The 20,065-nt window shown below is 40.2% G+C and overlaps 1 protein-coding gene and 1 long non-coding RNA gene across 4 annotated transcripts in view; one reads left to right on the forward strand and one right to left on the reverse strand.

Moving 5' to 3' along the window:
• LOC141743339 (uncharacterized) overlaps positions 1-17,517 on the reverse strand; it is a 75,480-nt gene extending 57,963 nt beyond the window's left edge. Inside the window, exons 1-2 of one of the 2 annotated variants that reach the window (XR_012587016.1) lie at positions 17,359-17,517; positions 9,857-10,018 (exon numbers count right to left, since the gene is read on the reverse strand). This is a non-coding gene — a long non-coding RNA (uncharacterized LOC141743339). The remainder of the gene's footprint in view (positions 1-9,856; positions 10,019-17,358) is intronic. The other variant, XR_012587015.1, reaches the window with a different exon arrangement.
• A 21-nt stretch (positions 17,518-17,538) lies between these two features.
• CTNNA2 (catenin alpha 2) overlaps positions 17,539-20,065 on the forward strand; it is a 516,068-nt gene continuing 513,541 nt past the window's right edge. For both annotated transcript variants that reach the window (XM_074587252.1, XM_074587254.1), the window contains exon 1: positions 17,539-17,786. The gene's annotated coding sequence lies outside the window, so the exon portion shown is untranslated. The remainder of the gene's footprint in view (positions 17,787-20,065) is intronic.

Genomic DNA, 20,065 nt, shown 5'->3' on the forward strand with positions numbered 1-20,065 from the left:
GCAATTCCTTTGAGGTGATGCTTTTCTGACATTCCCCCAAAATGCCTTTGCTGCAACATTGGTATTGTATCACAGCCTTTATTCAGATCAAAAAGCAATTTCAAGCAACCCAGCTTCATGTCAGATATTGAGCAAAGACTAATCAGACTTTCAATCATGAAGATACTCTTTAGGGAAGCATGTTATACAGACACATTTAGTAGATGTTGTGCTGATTAGCTTTCCATTCCTTAGCCATCTAGTAAAGCTTCATGGTGAAGTTACCAACTTCTTAACGTGTAACCATGTGTGACGGAATTGTGGTTTACTGTCCCTCTGTGCATCCACAGCAAATGCAAGTTAATTTGACTTAAGCCATCCTAGAATGAAAGATAATCAAATTTACCTGCACTGGCTTACTTCTTTATTAGGGCAAGGCCACACGCACAAAGAAATGTCATGCTGTAACTTGTAAGACTCAGTACTTTCCTCTTGGATCTGAACACTACATTACAGACTGGACCAAGGAAAGCAATACTTGGACTAGGACTAACTTTTGGCAATGGTCCAAAGGTCTGGCTGTGGGATATCTTACAATTCAGGATCATTGCTATTTTGCGAATGAGACTGAAAACTTACAAAATTAGGTGGTACTTTGTAGTTGCCTGTTCTAGAGGGAGTTCTGTCACCAGGTGCCATAATCTAATTGCTTTGGTGGAAATCTAGGAAAGAAAGATGCTTTTCAAAAAGGACTTAATTAGAAAAGAGTTAATAAACATGAAGAGAGCAATATGAAACAGATAAGGATGGAAAAGGCTTCACTGAGGGTCAGTGTTATGGATGGTTCTGCATGAACATTAGGAAGGCAAAATAGTTTGGGATAGGAGCTGGGACTACAACTGTAAGAACAGGTTCAAGTTTGGCTATGTAGATCTGAAGCCCTTTATATGTAGGGATCTGAATCTGCGGTTTTATTTTTAATTAAATACTTTTTTAAAAATTAAACACATTTTCTTGGCATATTTGAAAACTGTTCATTCTAGGAGAAAACAACTGATATTTTTAATCCCTAGCTGTTCACAAACAGCGTAGTGTACAAAAAACTGCACATCATTTTGTTTCTGCGGACACAAAAAGAAAAATTGGATATTTTCAAGGTTGTATAACCTGTTCTTTTTTTTTTTTTCTCTGTAAAAGCTGGAGGGTTAAGCCTCTGTATAATTTGCCGAATCAAATGTTCTTTCACATAATCAGTGATGGATGGAATATACAGATGTTTCATCATGGTTTAATACTGAGTAAACCTCTCTCCAGAATTTCTCCAGGTCTCCTTATCAGTTATGTACTACCCCGTTTAAAACTATGACTGATTTTTGTTACACTAAATCCTTTCTGCAGAGTGACTTTCTTTAACAGTATGCCATTGATTATGGAAACATTCTGGTTTCAATTTTTTTATGTCTGGTCTTCTGGTTTTGTTTTTTTCATATTTGGAGGGGATGTTGGGTATGGTGAGTTATTTCAGGATGAAACTCCCTTTCGTTGGAAGGTAGTAATCCATTAAAAAACCTTCTATCTACTCCAGACTTAGTATTTATCGTGGCTCAGCTGAGCACAGGAAAGTGTTAAACAGCTGTATTATGGCAAGCGTTGGCACAATGCAGTAAGTCCACAACTCAGATGACACTGCAGTCACTGTGAGAGAGGGACAGTAACAGCAGACTGATTAAACATCAATGCCTTGGAGGAAAGCTTTGCCTTGCACCCTGTGACTTGTTTTTCTTGCTTGTGACATCGTGCTGGTTTTTGTTTAAAATGTGCATAATTTTGTAGATACAGTACTTAAAGACTTTAATCAGCAGTAAAGATGAAACACTATCGCTTTTGTTCCCCTGCTAATGCTCTTTTCATGTACTGTTACTAGCTGCTCAACAGCCACATTTATTCTGAATGTCTTGTACAACCCATCCAGCCCATGGGAACAAGAACATTCCTCACAAATATTTTCAATATATTTTCTATCACAGGTTTATGAACCACAATTGATCCTGCAGTAACATGTCTTTGCTCTTCCTATAGCTGTGTATGATCCCCCCACAAAAAAGTCAGAGTGCAATTCCCCCACTATTCCATAATCCTTTGACTTTGGTCATGGCCCTGGTTTGGCAAAAAACTCCAAAATGTGAATGGTGGAGGAGGAGATCAAATTGATCCCTAACAAGACAGTTCTGACAAAATCATGTAGGAGGATTTCTTTTCCTTTCAAACCTGGAGGTGACCAGAACTCACAAGTGCCAGATATAAATCTGGTAAAAATTGATCTCTTTTTAGTTGAATGAAGTAACACATCTTTCTCCCGTCTGATAATTTAGCCCTTTGTTTCTCATCAGTATTAAATACATTTTTAAAGACAGAGGGAAAACAAACAAGCTCCAAAGATTGTTCATCAGCTCTTGTGTAACATCACCTGGATTAAGTTGGGAAAACTTAATTAAACCCACAAAATTTAAATTTCTCACAAGAAATCAAGTGCAGTGTGCTTCCTTCTTTCTGTTTATGTGACTGACCCCTTTATTGCTGTTTACTTTCTGCAATATTGTAAATTATCTAAACAAAACTGAATCAGTGGACTAAAATTATACTGTGCTGTTTACAGAAAAATAGGTTTGTGCTGCCCTCATAGTAGGGAGACAGGCAAGAACTTGACATTTACCTCTGCTGTTTGCCAACAGCCAGCTGGTCTGACAGCATATGTGTATTAGCAGGATAACTGACATATGCAAAGCTTTACAGGGCACGTGCCATTTCTTGCAATGAGGGAGTGAAAAACCTGGACACAATAAAAGCTGGGGATACTTCAAGATTCTGAGGAGCATGTATAGAAAATATAGGACAGAAATTCACAGAAAAAAATTAAACTTTTACCACTATTCATGGAACAGCTGATTGTGGTGTATGCATCAACAACTGAATATTGGTGTCCTTTTAACATGATTTTTCCTAGAAAAGCTGCAATGACTTGTCAATATTAAGGTTATTCAACTATTAAATATTTTTGTTGAGTTTTATAAATACAGAAGAGTCTACAGATGAAAACTTTTTCTTCCCCCTATTTAAATTTTCAGTGCAAAAATTGTGTCCCCCATTCATATTAGTACAGGTTTTTGTCTGGGAAAGGGTGTTTGCTCCTATAGTACCATGAAGAATTTGGCAATAGAAGAGGTGATAAAGAATTTGGGTGCCTTAGGTGTTTACTTGATTGTAAGACCCAGTTCCTAAAGGGGGATATTCCTATAGCCTAACTACTTTGGTTCCTAAGAAGCTATAAGTACACACATCCTCCCCCAGAGAACTTACTAAATCACCTGAATTTCTTCTACACCGCACAAAGCATGATCATCTTGATTGCATCAACGGCTACTTGCAGCCCAAGGTTACATGCAATTCAGAAATGTACCTTTGGATTAGCTGAAGAACCTGAGCCGATGGATATGTTCCAGCACAGGGTGGATAGGACAAGAAGCAGACACCAATCAGCCATTTTCCTTGGTAAGAACAGTGAAGGGGCAAAGCCAAGACAACCTCTTATTTAAAAGCCTGTGAGGAAGACGTGGGTTGGAGGCCAGTCTGAGAGATTTCAAACTCACTTTTTCAAGGAGTGGGCACAAAATTGGAAGTGCTGTTGTAACTGTTGGAATTGCCTGTCCTGCTGTGGCTGAACCTGGGCATATATGCATACAGAAACACATAATTTTGTGACTTTTGCAGACAAAAAAAAAAAAAAAAGCAGGAACCTAACTTTGTAGTATTTGCTGGAGCTTTCTTGTTCACTGAGTAGACTGCAGGAGGTGAGGGGAAGGGGAGCAGTCGCCAGTCCTGCTGTTTGGCATGAGAAGTAAAGAACTTGGAATCCATTTATTGCATGAATCTGTTGTCTACTGGTCTGTAATCCACTTTTCTTTAGTGCTGGAAAGACCGTATTTCTTTTTTCCATTTTACTGACACTAAAATGGCTCTAGGATGACATTTAAAGACAGAAGAGTCTCAGAAGGTGCGTATGAGCCAACACGCAGGAGGTCTGCATAAGAGCCAGAAACAGCACCTCCTCTCCTGTGCTGCCTAAGCACTCTATTACTATTGCCCTGCTTCAGAATAAAGGTGTTCAGTTTTACTTCAGCTTACACTTTGATTCCGGACAGGAAATTAAAAATAAGGTGCTAGCTCTGTCCTATCATGACATAATTTTCCAAGTGAACATCATTATGGTCATTTACTTCAGTAGTTTGGATTGACTAATTAAATCGCTTCCTTTTTGTCTTTACAGATGAACCATATTTAACATCTGTATTGCATAACATCCACTTAGCAGGACTACTCTGAACTTTCTTGAAGGGCAGTTTAGTTCTGTTCTACCACATTTATCTAAGCATCTAAGTCTCATCTTGAAGATGCCAGATCTTCTTTCAATTACTATTCTGGTCACTTTTTGAGTTTCATTATAATTTATAATGATACAGTTTTCAGAGAGAATCTGGAGATAAAAGAGAGAGAGATTAGGCAATTTTTCAGGAGATATCCACTGTCACCTTATAAAGAAAAAGAAAGTTTGTTATAAAATAAAAGTCCTCAGCATATTAGAATGTATTGGAATACCTAAATCTTTGCTTACTAAGAAAACATTCTTCCTGAAACATACTGTTTGGAAATAATATTACCAAAAACTCTGGGAGGGAGAGGTGAGATGCATAGTACAATAGCAATAAAGCTTATTTGCTCAATATCTTACTTTTACAGTTTCAGCTCAGATCTCATGTCCACACAGTTTAACTCATCAAACTACCTTGTAATTTACATCTTTATAATTACGTGCAACTAATAAAAGGTATAGCAATTAAGGTCTTAACTGAACAAATGGAAGATCTTGTGATAACAACCCTTGCTCACTCCTTCCCTTTTCACCACTGTTATTAGCATTAGGTGCTTCATTATGTCAAATTCAGATCGTGCTACTCCTTTGTTCTTACACAATCTTGCACTGTGGGCAGTAACCTGGTAGCCTCCCTCCTATCATCAGAGGCTCCCTGTTGTTCTTTTAATGTGAAAGAGGGAGTTTCATCTGGAGGCAGACCAAAGTGCCAGTGTACATCATCATGCTTTTGCAGCACTGAAGACTGAAAGTATTCAAGATAATTTGTCATTAATAAATACTAGAGTAGAATCCCACGGCATTACTCCAAGTTTAAGCATATCAAGGTCAAAGGAGATACTCAAGACATACAGGATTTGGACCCTTTGTTGTGTTAGCTCCTCCTTGTATGGCTGGGATTATTTTTCAAAGAGGAGAGCCATGTTGTAAATGCAGGCTACATAAGCCTCGACCCACTTTTGGGAAAGGGTTGTTATTGCACACTACCCAAAAGGCACTTATGATATTTTGGACCACTCAATAAATAATTAAAATATATATTCAATGCTTTAATGCAGCATACTTCTTAATATTCTAAATGGGTCAAGGGATGACACCCACATTTATTTTTTAAATAATGCTCATCTTTTATGATTGTTTGCATGTCTTTTTTTTAAATCATTAGTATGATTTTTAAAAAATTTAGAGAGTCAAATAAATCACAGATTTGAACTGCTCCGACAGCCTTTTACTGTTAGGTAAGTTGAGAAAGTATCAGTAACTTACAGCTTGAGCATTCTTCATGGGATGGCCTGTATTGGCCCTCTACTTTTGGAAAATCAGATACTGAATGGTAAGCTTTCAGCTTGCTTTGTTTTTGGGTTTTTTTCCTTTCCACATTGTCCTGAACATCTTTATTTTGTCATTTGCTCTTATGCTGGGTGTACTTCTATGATTGTGCTCCCTCAAACATGTTCATAGCTAGTGTAGCAATTACAGATATTCTTTGTTCTCGCGTCCTTTTTACAACTGCATAAATTTACACCTGTTGAGTCTTCAAATACACACTGACTCTGTTTTACATAGTTTCTCCATGTCTAGAACCTGAGCGAATGCATAGAAACAGAATGGTTTGGGTTGGAAGGGACCTTTAAAGGTCATCTAGTCCAATTCCCCCTGCCATGAGCAGGGACATCCTCAACTAGATCAAGGTTGTTCAGAGCCCCATCCAACCTGACCTTGAATGTTTCCAGGGATGGGGCATCTACCACCTCTCTGGGCAACCTGTGCCAGTGTTTCATCACCTTCATGGTAAAAAAATCCTTCCTTATATCTAGCCTGAATGTAGCAGCCTCTTTTAGTTTAAAACTATTACCCCTTGTCCTATTGCAACAGGCCCTGCTAAAAATTCCATCCCCATCTTTCTAATAAGCCCCCTTTAAGTACTGAAAGGCCACTATAAGGTGTCCCCGGAGCCTTCTCTCCTTCAGGATGAACCACCCCAACTCTCTCAGCCTGTTCTCACTCCACCCCTCTGATCATTTCTGTGGCCCTCCTCTGGACCTGCTCCAACAGGTCTAGGTCTTTGCTGTGCTGGGGATCCCAGGGCTGGATGCAGTACTCTGGATGGGATCCCACCAGAGTGGGCAGAATCATTCTCCCTCCCTATCAACTAGAGCATGATGGCTCTGACTGATAGCACAAGTCTGTATATTCCAAATATGTGCTGAAATATATAGCAAAGATACATAATAAAAAGCATGTGACACATGCTGGTTTTCCGTGCACAGTACAAAATAATGTAATAAAAGACATACCTAAATGTGTGTGCCAACAAGTATGCTGTCCTCGAGCCAAATGTCCTTTAACAGTGTCAGAGCCCTCACATAAAGCACTTGTTTTCTCATCAGCCTTATACAAATAACCAATTTCCCAGAAGCACTTTCCTTTTTACTTCCTATTACTGCAAGCTCTCCCAAACCATACGCATTTATAAACTGCTAACAGGACTAAAACATTGAAACATTAAAATAAAAGCATAAAACAAATGTATCTTGCTCTTTGCATTAAGTCAGTCAGCTGCAAATGTCTTATTAATGTCAGCATGTGTCCAGGGGAGCAAAGAGTGAAGGTAGCTAGAGTTGGAATATAAAAAAAAAAAAAAAAAATCAGGAGTTTCTCTAACATTTCAAGATAAGAATAATTTTTCATAGGACTACATAACATCTCATACACAGTTATATAGACCACCTTTCTCTTCCATTCCCAACTGCTTATCATCTCTGAAACAACTCCACAGTTTGAGGGAGAAAAGAACAAAAGAAAAAGTCTGTGTTCTAACCCTTCAAGCACAATGCCTTTCAACATGTGCCTAAAAAATGCAGTTTAACACTGGCTTCTACAGTTCCTCTGCTCATCAGTCTTAAATCAGCTCTTTTCTACCTGCTTTTTAGAATACTATACCCTCTGCCTGTTGCACCCTTCTTTTTCAATACACTGTCTGGTTATCTTTTTCCTTGCTTCAGGACATTCCCTTTTCCTTCTTTCTTAGCAACCTCAGAGCACCAGAAATAAGCTGCCATTAATGAAATGATTTCTTATTTCTTGACAGAACTCAAGCATATATTGCTGCCATGTAGTAGTTCTTGGATAACATTTTGAGAAACCGTGGCATAAACCAACATAGATGTCAGCCACTCTTAGGAGATACAATCAACCGATAATCCAAAAAAAACATTTGCTTTAAACCCCATGATTAACCCAAATGTATAGGACACATCTGGGTTAATTTCAAGGAGGCATATCTATGAATTTTAATAAAAGAAATATCTCTAACAGAAATTTATCAACTTTACTGCCCCATACCAGCGAACTCCGTGTTTGGCAGTTCCTTTTCCAACCTATAGTTCTTATATTCTGATGTTAAAAAATCTAAAACCTGAAAACACCCAGTCCTTTCAATACATCTGAATGTGAGGACTTAACTCCCAACATGGTAAATACTACCCCTCATAAAAACTTTGAGTCAATTTTATACTGTTGCAAATGCACTGGCACCGAAAGACTTTTTTTTTTTTTTTTTTTTTTTTAATGTAACCTCACTTGCATTATCAGCTAACACTTACAGTGTCCACTGGCACCAATATTAAATGAGCTTCTTATGTTTCTTATTTACAAAGGACTGGATGCAATTCCCTGTATCCACTTAGATTTCACTTGGCATTGTGCTACTAGAACAAAAACCAGAACTGTTATCATTTTCTGGCAATGGCTCATATATATACCATTGACTTCCATTTCAGAAACAACTAGAAACGGTTTAGCCAATGTGTGTCATTTATTTTTCAGTCACTTATACAGAACAGTAAACAAAGGCAATTAAACTAACAATACTGTATCTAATGACATTACTCATTTATAAGACTAAAGCTATGTTCACGTGGGTTTATGACTATGCAGATATAAGTTAGAGCATTTGAAATTAGCCTTCATCTTGACTTTGACGAATACTGAAAATTAGGGCATTGAAAAAATGCCTGGAAATTTTTCCCAAGAGGAAAAATGTGTGTTTTGACAGAAATGACTTCATCTTGACATATTTATAATACAAAACAAAGCTAAAATAGAAATATTTGTAGGAACTGTCATAGCAACCTGTTTTGATTTAATTTGCCAAAATTCTGTAATGGAAAATACTACTTTTTACATAGTATTTTATGTAATTTGCATGAAGAAATCATGAAATGGAATGGATCCTAGTACCCTGTCAGAGAAATTTCCAAAATAGGATCGTGGAAGGTCTTCCCCCCCCATATTATTGCAAGTTCTATGATCATTATAGTTTGCTCGACGTTCCTTCAATATTTCTGAGCAGCTTCATTAATTTAATGAAAAAGCATTCCCTGTTTTGTTTCTTTCTTTTTTTAAGGGATGGTACATTCAGCTGTCATTCAAATATGAAGAATTATTTGAAAATGTAAATATTCCTGCAGTGTCATTCCCATTGGAGGTGTGCTTTATGTAAGGCCTTATGTAAATCTTGACCTGATCGATCAAGAAGTGCAACCATTTTCAGAAGTAATAAGCTGCATAATTCAATTTGAATGTGCATAGCATTTCTGATATTTAAATCAAGACTATTATCTAAATGGGGCATCCTTATTTTACATGGAGCATTCTTCTCATACTTCTCTCAGAATTAACCAGTTCATGGGGATTTTCAGAATGTCATTTTCTTTCTGTTTGAAACTATGTCCATCTCCAAACTGGAAATGGATGAGCCTGCTGCTAGATAACTGTTTGCCTTCATAAGCCTATCTGATTATTTGCACTGGTCATGACAGACAGACAGACAAAAAGGAATTCTTTATAGAATCATAGAATTGTTAGGGTTGGAAGGAACCTTAAAGATCCTTTAGTTCCAACCCCCCTGCCATGGGCAGGGACACCTCCCACTAGATTAGGTTGCTCAGAGCCCCGTCCAGCTTGGCCTTAAAAACTTCCAGGGACAGGGCTTCCACCACCTCTCTGGGCAACCTGTTCCAGCGTCTCACCACCCTCATGATGAAGAACTTCTTCCTAACGTCCAATCTGAATCGACTAATCTCTAGTTTTAATCTCTAGTTTTATATCATTCTTTAACTGTCAATGAAAAGTGAGAACAGGGCAAAGGGGTTTGAAATACTCCAGGCTTATTGCTCATAATTTTTTAATTTCTTCATAAAAAAAAACCCAGAATTTTATGTTGCTGTATTGCTACTGTAGATGATAAAAGATTTCTTAGTGGAAGTACATTATTTTTAGCAGAAAAAAAGGTTTGATCTTTCTAAAAAACTTAATTAACAAGAAACACTGTAAATTAGGTCAAAAGGTCCATTAAAATGCAGACTGGTCACAACCAGTAGTAGCTCTTGTCATCAGCTTTCCTTTTTTTCATTTTTTTTCTTGATTATTCTCCTCTTTTTTACTTACAGCTGCTGCTCCTTTAGAAAAATCAACTTTCCATCATTTTCATGATTCACCAAGGCCTGAAGGAAAAGACCAGAATCATCCATAGTCTTTTCATTTGTGATGCAGACTACTAACAACATAATTTTTACAGTTGTTAATGGAAAGATGCATCATCTTGGGCTTCTGTGAATAGAAAAAAAAAAAATTAGAAATTTTATATACTTCAAGATGTAGGAGATAATTTCTGTAAACATTGTTTTGTCTAAAACAAATCTTGATTCTATCTCACCACTGTTTTGTGCCCACAAGATAAAAAATATATTTAAGTGACTACATTTCTTCTGATAAAAAATGTTTAGCAAGTAAAACATCACAAGTGTCTGTTTTAAACCTTAATTAAGTACAGAGAACCTTTAATGTAGTGCACACCAGAAACAATAAGCAAAAAGAAAGGTTAATGAAAAGAAAAACAAATTTATTTTTCTTGTAGACCAAAAGTTCTACAGCTAGTTGCCTCTAGATTAGCATGATGCAATGTCAGATATGGATATTCCCTGTCATGTTTTGTCTACTAAAAGTCTCATAAAGACAACAGGAGTTTGTATAATAAGGCCTGAGAAAGGATCAAAGTTTAGCCCAATACTCTTAAATGACATTGCAAAGAAGTACAGTACTATGATTCAGTGGAGGAATACAGCAATTTTCACATGGATGAGCAAGTACCAGACAGCTTTCCATCCCACTTTATACGCATAGAAAGCACAACAGGATGTAATAATTGAAAAAGCAGAAGGTTGAGAACAGTAATTTCCCTGAAGTGAAGCAAATCCATTGGCTATTTTCTTCAACAGAGGAATACTTAATGAAATGCATTTGGAGCCATGGCAGAATAGGAAACTCTTCTGTTCCTCAGACTGAAAATTTTCGAGAGAGTCATTCTTACTCTGTGACAGTTATTAGGATCCAGATATTAATCTTTCTTCCTAAACCTTTGTTTGCTAGGAAAAGAAAGGAATTCTAGGGACAGAGCAGTTCCAGAAGACTTCAACTAGTTCTGCAAAGGTATGAGCCAAAAATACATACTGTGGTTTTTAATCTGTGCGCATTCTGCCTAGTTCTTCTACTACCTCCTGTCTCCTCTCTCACACACTCAGCCCAGCTCCCTCCTTTGGTCTCTTTCTCACTTGTCTCCTTAGACAAGGCTACCTGAACACATATTCTGTGTACATACGAACTACATTGCCTTACAGTTTGCAACACTGTAGGTTGCAACACAGAGGTTTGTTTACCTCTGATGAGTTTCACTAATTGAGTCCCTAGCAAGAAAAAAATTATATCCTGGCATTGTGTAGTATTCACAGTCGTAGACAGATTTCCTGTTGTTTTGATGCAGCATGCAAACATAAGAAAATAGAGCTTCTTTTCCAAGGAGCTAACAACATCAGCAGCACAAGACATGAAGTGTTTACAAACAACAGATGGGAAACAGCTAGAAAGTAGTGGTCAACATCAAAAGCAGCGCTCTCTGCTTAAGAGCTGCTTATCTGATCAAGGCTTTTGTAGGAGCAAAGAGATTTAAAGAAAGGTATAAAAAATATTTTTTTCTCATATATGTATAATCAAGACAACTTAGATGCAGAAAAAATGAGGTAGCTTTGAAGACGTGAAGTCAGTTATTCAAGGAGGCTTGAGGAAGAGCTGAGAAGTTACATTTTCCCGAGTCCCACTCTTTCTCCCTAGCTGCTACCCCTGTCCAGATAGAAAACGATTCATTTTATAAATGTGAGAGAGAGTGATTTTATGGCATTTGAATTAAATACTCAAAAGTTTATAGCACTTTCTCTGAATATATGCAAGATTTCTAAACCCTGCTTTCTCTACCACCTTTCAAAATATGGAGGTGCAATAAATCTACCACACATTGCCCTTCTTGCAATTAAAGGATGAGAGATGACCTCCACGAACACACACCCCTGCCCCACATCAACTGAAGTTCAACATAAAGCTTTAACAAAATTTAAAATCTATTCCTGTGGTTTTGAGAAGTAACCATTTAAGGAAAAGGCCTTATAACAGTCTGCTATGGTAGCTGTTAATCTAGTCAACATTAGTCTGACAATAGCAAAGAGCAGATGTCTTTTTTGCATTTCTTTTGAATTTTTAAAGTTAGCTTTCTGAAAGAAGTGAAGGTAGTTGCCTCATCCTCTCCAGCATGAAAAAATGGATAGGCATACCCCCTGTGTTTTTTTCAAAACAAACTGCATCTGCTACTTGCCTTCTAGTTACTTCAGAGGTACAAATCAGGGTAAGTCCCTGAATGCTCTGACTGGCAGACTCTTTTAAGCCAGAGAAAACAGTTCAAAGGGGTGGCAGAGGGCATGGCAGGGAGTATCAGAGCCCACCTTGCATATGACTCTTTATACAATATCCAATTTAAAGGACCTGCAGGGTGTGAAGGCTTTACTGTTGCTTACTGAGCTGCTCATGCTAATATCTAGCACAGAAGTGTCCCACTGCAGAGGAGAAGCAAGAAATATTTGCAACCCAGTGCTCAAGCGAACATGCCAAAAGTGACATACCTAAACCAAAACACAGGTCTCTCAAATACCCACCTAAAAGGTATGCAAATGTGCTCAGGGACAGTGAATGATCTTAGTCAATCCCTGTATATTTATGTGCACTCAGACAATCAAATCTGAAAGGTAACGTCTTATTAATAGAGGCACTGAAATATCTTTCAGAGCTGCTGACAGCCTCCCATCAGTACAGGAAGGCAACAATCTACTTTAAAGAAACAACCTATTAGTTGTTCTGTCTTTAAAGACAACTGAGACTAAAAGAAGCTTAAAGCATCCTAAGTGCCACCTGCAGCTTTCAAAGTCTGCTTAAGTTGCCTAAGAGATACAAATCCTCCTCAATTTCTCTCACTTAGATACTAGTTAACTGTTTGTTTCTACTAAAAACCCTGTTAGTCTCAGCTTTCCTGTTCTCAGAAATTCTTCTTTTCAATAAAGCACAAGTGTTGTCCAAATAGGAACAGGGGTTCAGGATTAGGCAGTGACAGAAACGAAGCCCATTTAGACACAAAGAACTATTGAGATCATAACAGAGGAAATAAGAACTCAAAAAAGTTCATGTTCTTGAAACAAACAATTGAGATCGTTTTTAGCAATAATTTCTTTTATTGTAGAAGAGTGTTCTACAAGAGAAAAAATGAGCAAAAGTTGTGGAGGGTTTTTTTGTGTACGCAGACACAATGCTGAGACTTTATTCTGGGGTAATGGGGATAATTCCTGCCGTGGTATTTTCGTAAGCGCTAGATGTAAAGATAAAAACATACTTTGCAATATTTCAAGAAGTGGACTAAGCTATTTTAAGGCTGAAAACATGTCAAATATTAGGACTTACTGAAGAAGTCGATACTGTACAGTATTTGGATGCTAGAAAAATAGAAAATAGAGAAAAAGAGCTAAATGACATGACAGATATATTATAGCAAAAGCTAAATGCCCAGTAGTTAAGACAAATGTGCGGAAAAAAAATATAAATTGATGGCTATGTTAAAAAAAAAGGAAAGTTAAAAAAAAGCAACAAAGAAAAAAGCTGGAATTAGCATTAAGATGTAGTATTGTGTTTACATTTATAAATATCCCCAGATTAATTTTAGATCTACCCTCACTGTAAATTCTTTTTGCATGCTGGAGAATATAAAAATTCTAAATTATTATCCCCAGTATCCAAAACCTACTTTGTCAGAGAACACAAGTAACATGTAATTTTACGGAGAAAACCTGTATTTGATAGATATCATGTCATAGGTATCATAATAACATGTAACAGACTAAGGCTTGACTGCTATAGATTTAAATGTTACCCAGAAGAAAATGATTTCGCAGTACATTACATCATGTCAAGGTACCTACTGTCTAATGTTGTCATAAAAAAAAAAAAAAAAGACATAGAAAAATATTCAATAGATGATTTAGAAAGTCAAGTTCAGATCTGTCCAGGCACCAGTGAACTGTAGGTTGGTATTTGAAAACTGGGACTGCTATGTGCTGAAATTTACTAAGCGATACCCTTGGAACAAACAATCTGCCTATATAACCACAAATGCTAACATACAGTTCCTTAAGCAGAGAAATTTAAAAATCCATTGATTTCCTTCACTTTTTATTACAGGGATCACACAGCTTTGAGTTCTTCAAAAAGTAGCAAAGAGCACTGCACTTACAGAACCTAAAAGCTCTTTCTGCCATGCAGTCTCCACAGCGTAAATACTGCAAATTCTCTACAGAGCTCATAAGACACCATGGTTTCTTCTGTACATCTACCTTCTGGTTGATCACACCACCACTACAGATCTAGATCCTGAATTAATGTCTTTCAACAATGATCCCACTCATTTCCTGATGGCCTTTATATAGATGAGGACTCCTACACCTACGAAAGGTAAGTGACTGGGCACAGAGGGCTCATCTACCATATGGTAGGCTGAGGCTGTGGGTGGGATGCTGTTTCAAGAACCCCAACTCTGCCAGGACCTTTTGCCCATGCATATTTATGTGTCTCTTGAGTGTGTGTTCTCCCCCAAATTCCACCCATCTCCTTTTCACTTCAATGGGCTGCTCCCATCAAAAGCTACAGTGAATGCAACTTGTATCTGACTAGTTATGCCTTTGAGTAACTATGTATTGCAGAACTCACCATGAAAACCTTAGGGAAAGGTAAAGATTAAATGGCCATCAAGGACTAGGCTAAATGATACAGGCGAAACATACACTGTTTTTATTTTTCTGTAGTTCTTATTCTAATAATTCTTATTTTCCATGTACATGCTTAATATTTGGGTTCTATGTGGTGACAGACAGTTCCACAGTTGGCACAAAACTAAAAAAAAACCAACAACATGTATTTACAAAAAGCATCCACACACATTTCACTTAAACAGAGTCTTTTTGTCTGTCTTGCTAATCAAAATGGCCAATATTTCTGATGCTTTGGTGATGTCCCTTTTCTGAAAGTTGGCAGTGGGAGACCCCCTGGCAGTTGCAAGCATTTGTTAGGAGCTGTCAGTTGGCCTCCCTCGGCTGGTAAGAGCTACATTAATTTAAGAGAAGCATAGCAGCTTATCTCAGTTTTTAGTAAACAGTGGTAAGAAATTCCATTTTCTTCCTTTTCTTTGAGACAATTAACAGTGATAAAAAAAATAAGAGTAGCTTCAAAAATCAGTTAATAACCTACAAGAAAGAAAGAAATTTCTAAACAGTGGACAGAGACCCTTCAGATTTCTCTATCACGTTCCGGCAGACCTCTTAGCAACAGTCCAGCAATCCATGTCTTCTGCCTCAGATAAAAGTAATCTGGACGACATAAGTAATCTCATTTGTTTCTTAAATTGACACACTTTAAACAGAAACATGCACAGATAGTTGAATGAGACCTTTGGTTTGAACTTACGAGAGATGTATTTGCAGCTTAGTTACTGGTGATGGTAAGAAGTAATATCATTTTTCATAATCATGCTTATTTACTATTTGTGGTTCTTATATGTACACTATAGCTCATGCTCATTTTAGTCAAATGCCTGGAGAAGCATTTAGTTGACATTCAATTAATGATGTAATGCACTGTGATAAAGAAGTAGGAACCTTGCTTGTTTCCATTAATTTTCACAATAGACTAGGCAGTTACAACAAAGTAAGGCACTGTCCCTACCTAGAAAACTAGCAATCCAAAAGACAGGGAGTACAGAAATGAAGGCAAGAAACAGAAGGTCTGTAAGTAAAGGTTTCCTAACATCACACGGCTCCATTCAATAGCATGGGAAAGACAATACCACTACCTACAAAAGTAATTTGATGCAACCTGAAAACTTATTAAAGACACAAACCAAATACCTAGTTTGCCTTACTGCAATAATTTACTCATCACCATAAAGGGCAGGCCAGCCTAGCATGAACTCTGTTTACGCATGCAGAATAGGTCATGTTTCAATCCTAAATGATACTGTGAGGTTGAAATAATTCAAAGTACTTCTGTATACTACTGGCTATGACTACTTACTTCTGTTCTATGGCTGTAAAAACTATGTGCCATGATGAATCTGATCACATTTAAATTCATATTTAAATAAGTTTTTGCTGAAGAAATTGCTGCAAACTCCCCCCTGGACTCTGTTGGTGTGCCTTGATCAAGGAAACCAAGGTTCCAATTCCGCTCCCTTCCTTATTTATTCATTGTAAAAATGAATGTAGAGATCCTGAAAATATTTTTCTCAGACTGTGGAAGAGAGAAGAAAGACTGGCAACTACTGCCTCTACTTGAGGCCTGATAAAAACCTGTACCACTAACATCATTCCCTTACAGCCTGAGGTAAGGGAATTGTTTTGGCAAGTCCCTTCCAAGCCTAAAACAGGCAAGGAAAGGTGAAAGTGTGGTAGGACTCATCCTCCTCCCCTCCTTGTTGCCTGTGAGTTTACGTAGAAGGTGGTGAAGCAGATGGATGCCGCAAGAAGTGCAAAGGATACGCAGAACAGCAGCACGTAAGTGGGATTCACACCGCCTCAAAACGGCAAAGTCCCCTCAAAACCACCTACTCCACAGGGATCCTCCGCCACTTATGGGACTTAAGGATCGGCAATTCTGGAGCAGGATGTTTCATCCAAAAGAAACAGCAGAAGAAGGTGCTGCAGCGTAGCGAAAAAAACTTAAGCTTGGTAATATTAGCAACACAAGTGAAGTAACAGAAGAGAAAAGAGCAAGGCTTTGCAGAGAGGCGCAAAACTTGACATTTGGAGCAGAGAATGTAGGGCTGTAAAACACCCAACTAATGAGAAAACCATAAGCAAAGTTTTCGTAGCTTAAGAGAACCAGAGAACCGAAGTTCTTGCAATCGGTCCTAATGGTACACTCATAGAGCAATTATCTTCCCCCTGCCTAGTATCTGAAGCAGCTCAGGAGATCATTAGGCGAATAAAATCCACATTAACACCCCTCCTGTCACAGCTTCTCGGGCTGTCCCTCGGCCACCGGCCTGCGCTTGCAAAGCCCCCGCTGCCGGGCACAGCCTCTCCGCAGCCGTCCCTCAGCCCTACCAACCGCACACCACGGACCCGCCACGGCCACCGTATCGCACCTCGCCCCGCCGCAGGGCCGGGACGCGCCATCCCCTTCCCGGTGCCGTTTTCCAGAGGCGGCCGGACAAGCCCGGTTTCCCCCGCAATCCCAGCCCCGTCACCGCCGGGGCCCACATGCGCCCGGTCCAGCCAGAGTGCCCTCACCTCAGCCCTCCACCTGCCGCGGCTGTCCCCCGCCACTCTCCGAGCCCTTCTCCCGGCCCACACGGCAGCCACCGCCATCTCCCTCCCGGCCCCTCGGGGCGCCTCCCGCAGGCTCCGCTCCCCTCCCCTCGCACCCCCAGCCCCATGCCTCCTCCGCCGCACCGCCCACTCCCCCTCCCTCCCTCCCTCCCTCCCTCCCTCCCTCACCCGGACGCTTGGTAACGCCGTTTCCATACTCACAGCAACTGCGCACTGAGGCAGCCCGCAACCGGCCTAGGGACCCGCTTAGCCGGGGCCGGTCAGCGGCGGCAAGGCCTCCCCCCCGCCCCGTCACCCCCTCGGCGGGCAGCTGCCCGCGCCCGGCGGCAGCGGCGGCGCAGGCGCGCTGCCTCCTCCCCTAGTGGCTGCCGCGGGGAGGCCGGCAGCCGCGGCGGCAGCTCGCGGGTCCCCTCAGAGCCGAGCGAGCGGGGCTCGGGCCGGCAGCGAGAAGCGGGCGGCGAGGGCGGGAGGCGGGGGCCGGGGCTGGGCGCTGTGTGAGGGAGCCGCGCCGCACACCCAGCCCGTCAGTAACTGTCGCTGCTGCTGGGGAGGAGGAGGAGGCGGCGGCGGCGGCGGAGGAGGAGGTGGCGGCGGCAAGAGATTCTCCCACCCCCACCCACCGAGCTGAGGTGAGGCCAGGGCAAAGCATCCTCCTTTCTTCCCCTCATCCCTTCCTCCCTTTCATCCTTTCCCCCCTCCCCGACCTCCTTCCTTTCATCCTTCTTTCCTTATCCTCCCCTTATCTCGCCTTCCCCTCATCCTTCCTTGGGCTTCCTGGTCCTCCTTTCCTTTCTTCTCTCCTTAGCCACCTTTCTCCACTCCTCCCCATCCCCCAGACTCCTTCTCCCCGTACCCACATTTCGCACCCACCAGAAATAATAATCATACCTTCGTTTTATTTATTTTTCTCTTTTTAAATGCAATTTTAATTCTCAGCCAGTGAAAGAGGGAGAGAGAAAGAGGCACAGTCGGTCACGGAGATAATCCCCTCTCCTTTAAAGAATGGATTTGAATTAATGGTCATTTTGTGGTGTGTGTATTATGGGAAGAGGGGGATTATATTTAGGGAAGAAAAGAAAGGGTCAAAGGTGTGTTGTTTCACTTATTCATCTATTTACCTAGTATCACTTCGAGGTGAAATCTATCTCTGTATTATTTTAAGTCTTTTTTTTTTTTTAAATTATTCTCCTTTCTTCAGGCGTCAGAGGTTTCTTCCTCCCTTTTATCCATCCACTGTGCGTCTCTGTAATTTACAGTCGCTGCTGCTCTGATTGTCTCAGCCAGGAGCTGGCGGGGAAGGGGCGCGGGGAGCGGTGCTGTGCGGTGGGGAGGGGGCGGCGGGCACCCGCAGAAAGCAGCTTCCTCTATCCCTTCCCTTGAGGCCTCCTCCAGGCTCTGAGTCCTTTCGAACCACCTGCTTTTTATCCCATCCGGAATCCAGCCCGAAAGGTGCCAGCTCACGTCAAAGGATTTGCTCTGGTGGCAAAGAGTGAAAGTTTAAAACGCGGCTTTGTCTTTACGTGGAGTGTGCTGGGGATGGCGAGAAGCTGTATGGATGTTGGCTGAAAGGCGTCGGCCAAAGTGTCTCGTTGCGTGGCTTCTCGAGTGGAAGAAGTTTTGCTTAGACATGGTGGTGTTGGTGGTGGGAAGCAGCATTGCTGCTGCAAGACTTCCCTAGCTGCCTTGCCTTTTTGGGAGTTGGCGTTGTGGATGCATGCGCTTAGGGGCGCGTCCATACGCCAAGGGTTCAGGAAAGTAACTTTTACATATTTACGGTGGGGTGTGATGTGAGGAGTAGGTAGCACGCACCTGCTTCTCTGTAGATTGAAGGGGTGAACGTACTCCCTTGCATCTCGCTGGTTGTGTGCAGTGCCCGTTTTCTTTCTCAGGTGATGCTCCGTCAGTTGAAATGATCAGTTGGTGGTTGTATTTCTATCTTCATCAGCTGTGTAGTGGAAGAATGTTTATTTGATTGTTAGTGTGCTTCAGACAATTTCAGTCAGTTTCCAGTTGCTGCATTAGAAGTTTGTTTATACTTCATGAGGTAGATAACTTTCAAACCCCTTGTTATTTTAGAAATCTATAGATACCACGGCAGTTGATACTGTGGCAAAACTCTATCAGCCTGAATAATATAAACACATGCATGTTATACATAATCTTGGCATGTATTCCCTAAGAAATGTTGATTCTGTTAACTTGTCAAGATTGCAGCAAATGCTGTGTGTTTTGAAGTATAACGGAGATATACACATAAATAGGGGTAGTCTTAAATGATATTGCTGATGTGAAAAACAGACCTTACTGGCTTTGTGGCTATTACAATGCTGCTGGTTTTCCTTTTTGCCCGTAGTGTCTATGATTGATATTATGTATTGTATCAGGCTTTTTATACTCCAGTTCAAACAGAATTCTTTCTAGAGGAGAAAAAGTACTGACCTGAAGGATGAACTTTTGCACTCAATTGTGTAAATCATTGTTTACAGAAATAGCACCTCAGCTGTGTACAAGATAGCTGTAATTCCGTTAATGGGCTCTGTTGATGACAAAAGCCTCAACAGGAAAGCTCCAGTGTCACTTGAGCCCTGAAAGCCGGTTCTTTAATATTAATGTTGAGTATGGATGGTACTAGTGAAATGCCTTTGAACCATTGAAAACCAAGAGTATTGAGACTGAGACTTTAAAGCCAAAGGAAGCAATTAGGTCTTCTGCTCTGACCCCTTGACTGTTACAGCCAGTTGGATTTTATCCAGTTACTTTTTGAGTGCAATAACTTGCATTTGGCTGAAACATATTTTCCAGAAAAAATGGAATTGTGATCGGAAGAAAGTAAGAGGTGGCGAATCTGCTGTTTATTAAGTTATTTGGCTTCAGCTTCCAGTCACTGGTTACTGATGTGGCTTTCTCC

Source organism: Larus michahellis, chromosome 5 (genome assembly GCF_964199755.1).
Source record: "Larus michahellis chromosome 5, bLarMic1.1, whole genome shotgun sequence".
Taxonomy (NCBI): domain Eukaryota; kingdom Metazoa; phylum Chordata; class Aves; order Charadriiformes; family Laridae; genus Larus; species Larus michahellis.